Source organism: Lagopus muta, chromosome 11 (genome assembly GCF_023343835.1).
Source record: "Lagopus muta isolate bLagMut1 chromosome 11, bLagMut1 primary, whole genome shotgun sequence".
In the NCBI taxonomy this organism is placed as follows: Eukaryota; Metazoa; Chordata; class Aves; order Galliformes; family Phasianidae; genus Lagopus; species Lagopus muta.
Genome location: NC_064443.1, coordinates 5,670,403 through 5,674,093, shown reverse-complemented (window position 1 = coordinate 5,674,093; position 3,691 = coordinate 5,670,403). Strand labels below are relative to the sequence as shown.

At 39.5% G+C, this 3,691-nt stretch overlaps 1 long non-coding RNA gene across 1 annotated transcript; it reads right to left on the bottom strand.

Annotated features, from left to right (window-relative positions):
- Nucleotides 1-358: 358 nt before the first annotated feature.
- Nucleotides 359-2,763, bottom strand: LOC125698742 (uncharacterized). The gene is made up of 3 exons (XR_007379299.1): nt 2,465-2,763; nt 1,432-1,925; nt 359-482 (listed from the first exon to the last, which is right to left on the bottom strand). It is a non-coding gene; the product is annotated as an uncharacterized LOC125698742 (long non-coding RNA).
- Between the last annotated feature and the right edge of the window lie 928 nt (nt 2,764-3,691).

Genomic DNA, 3,691 nt, shown 5'->3' with positions numbered 1-3,691 from the left:
GGACAAAATTCTATTTTTTCCTTCTAGGCTCCTCTTTTAGGTTCTTTGCATCACCATTATTAATAAAATACAAGATTTTCCACATAAAGTGAACATTTTGGAGATCTTGTACAGAGGGAGATGCTGAGAATCAGCAAGATGCATTGCAGATAAATGTAAGCAGTTCCTATACAATGCACATGGGCATACCAGTATTGACACAGCATAGGAATTGACTGATGAATACTTCCAGACCATCATATTTCCTCACTGCTATAACACCACTTTATCAGAGCTGAATTCAATCTTAGACATCTCAGTGATTCATGACAACATAACGGAGCCAGCTCTGTAATTTAACCAGCAAATTACCTCTTTCCAATCTGCAGGGGAAGTGATGCACAGTATACAAGAAAATAGGCAGCTCGTGGAGGAGATGCATTTATCTGATTCATGAGGAAAGACGTACAAACTCGGTAAGTTCTTGGTACAACAGGAATGAGCTGTAGGATTGAACACAAGAATTTTTACTACTTTTTGAGATATTCCTCATTGTTGGAGCAGTTATTTGAACGTAATCGTGGTGTTTAAAGTCTAGATGCAGTCCTGCTGCTACCATGGGATCAGTTTATAATTACTGGAGTCAATGAAAGGAGCAGCAAATTCTGTCAGTTTTCCCTGAAATGTCTCTGTATTCCCATTTGGCTCAGATTCAGAAAAAAAAAAAAACCACCAAACACTATTTGCCAGACAGCCTAGTTTGGAAGCTGTTAAAGTTGTCTGCGATGAAGACAGAAGAACAAAAATTGTACCTTCTTCCTTCCCAAAGGAAGCAAAGCTGTGCCCCCAAAGACACTTTTTCAGAGACACAGAGCAGTAAGACAAGGCATTTGTTTTCACCTGGGGAAGAGCAGCAGAGCTGCCTTTCTCTGGGCATCGATTCAGCTCTTAAAGTAGAACCTGAGCATATGGCAGCACTGTAAATAGTTAGGGCACAAAACAAATAAATAGTATCTGATAGTATCTGAGATTAACTTAAGCCAGCAGGAGGAAAACCTCTGCAATTTGGCATTAAACTTGTAATGATTAATTTCCCCAGTAACAATGAGGCAGTGTCCCCTAGTGGTTATAGCACTGGACAGAGCCATGAGCCCAGCAGGATGCTCCTTGTCACACAGATCCTCATGGCACAACTTCTGGCAGCTCCCTCTGCATGAGTTCCACAGCATCACTACGATGCCTCACACATGACTTAACAGGAACTAAACAGGCCCAAGATGCCCAAACATTAGGTCCCAGTTAACATTTATTGATGTCCTATTAGCTACGTTTAGGACCTTTTGTATTTTTTAAGAAGCCATGAAATCAAAAACCATCTCTGAACACTATAGTGAGTGCTTCTATAAGAACAGAACAGGCAGGGTATTGAAAAGAAAACTGATAGCCCTTTACCATATGGGACCACGTGGAGATGATGCTGGGAGGCCCACAATATGAAATATGCCACCTCTGCTTCCCAAGTTTCTCATGAAGAAACAGTACATCAGGTCACTGTGAAGACTCATGAAATGGTCTTGAAACATGCATCCTAGAATAAGGGTCTAGGAGACTCAGCACATCACAGAGTCAAAAAATACTAAACATACTCTGACTCCATTGGAAATAACCAGCTCATCTTACTACAGACTTACTATATTAATGACATCTTTAGACCAGAGGGCAACAAAAGAAGAGTTTCTTGGTTCTTTATGCAAATCACATTGTTCCTTCAGTTGAAAATGATTCCTGAAATAACAACTTGCTAGACCACTTTTAGCAGCTTGCTCGAAAACACTGTACCAAAGCCAGGAAATGTCTGCTGTGAGATTTCAGCTATGCTGTCAGCCAGCTTCAGAGCAGAGAACAGGTGCACCACAAACCTCAAGTAAAGCTTTCTTTATTTTTACCTGGGAAAAGAAAATTAAAAATCACATTCCATAAAAAGATCAGCTTGAAGTGGGTCTTGTAAAAATTAGATGTGCTGAAACAAGCCGGTATCACTGAGTTCCCAATTAGTCTGCTTATAACAAGGTGACTAACACAGGGGTTTTGAAGATCTCCACAGTGTTTTGAATTACGCCAAGAGCTTCTCAAAGTATTGTTAACTTGTAATTTAGCTTGGATTTAAATGTTCAGACTGGTTAATTAATAATAACTAATTACATATATATATATATATATATAGCAGATACATACTCATAACTGAATTTGTCTAATCCAAAGCATGTAACATACAGCAAGATAAATGAAACATTCACTCTGAAACTGGGATGTATGGAAATAACTAACCAGATCTCTACTAAGAGAATGCCATCTAGCACTTGCAATAAATATTCTCAGCTCATTGCAGAGCTGGTGGATTTCCAAGCAATCATGATTGTGATACATTGAGACATGTTACCAGGGGAACTTGATGAAATGCTACAGTTGAGAGAAAATTTTTGACCTAGTGGGAGTCCTGGAATTTCTCAGAGCGTTGCATATTTCTCTCTATTTCAGCCAAAACCAGCAGGCCAGCCTTCAACATTTAATGTTTCTCCAGAGCACTAACAGCTTCTACAATGGAGACAGAAAGCTTAATCACATTTTAATTGAGCCAAATCAGATTTCCAAATTCAACACACATTCAATAGACATTTCTTCCAGTTAAAATACAAAACCACTAGGCCTTCTGCAACAAGCAAGTAACTTACCAAAGATAGACTGGAGGGTTAAAATATAACTGCGTGCACATGAGAAAGACATATTTTAATAGAGCTACCAAAGGGGTAATTGGTATACGTTCTCTTCAAGGCACAGGATTTTCCTCTGCAGGACTACACAACCCATCTGGGCAGCTGGGTTCCCCATGAGTGTATGGTAGCCACTGGTCATCTCTCCCCTTACCATGCTTTTTCGGACTCTTCCTGTGAAGAGAGGTTGAATAAGAGACAGTGGTAGGGCTGCCACTGGGCCAGAGAGGCAATTTACTGGAAGCAAACCAGGCCACACAATTATGGTACATAATGAGAAGTAGACCAAGAAGCAGCTTATGAAGAGATTTATACAGTAGCTCAAAGCTTGTTGAACTGCATACTTTTAAAAATATTATTACTGAAGAATGCTTATTTATAAATGCAATAAAGGTTTAAATTTCAATAACATACCTCATGTTTTTCTGCACATTTAAGAGACCTGCAACAAATCTGTTACGAAAGGATACTAATTCAAGACCACATGCCTCTGCCAGGCTCCATCAAACAGAATTCTGACTCTGCCACAACACATACAAGGACATTCTTGACTTTAATTGCAATGATCATCCCACTGATGTATAATTTTGTGGAAGCAGGTTTTAAATTGTGTCACTGGAAATAGTATAACTGTACAACTGCTTCAACATCACATAATTAAGTCTCCCAAACTCAAACTGAATTCCATTGTGCAATACCATAAGAGAAAGCTGCCAGAAGCCAGCCATGCTCATTCCAGACAGAGTCACAACAAGCATGAATCTTCTTCCAGCTCTCAAACAACTACTTCCATTTCTGAGGAAATCAGCACTGCAGATCCCACTCCTCACAGTACACTAAGATTAAGCCATCTTAGGCATCAGGTAGCTCAGTAACCTACAAATTCAGTTCACTTCCTCCCTACAAAGTTCTGACATCTAATGCAGTTTCAGAAAACCTTC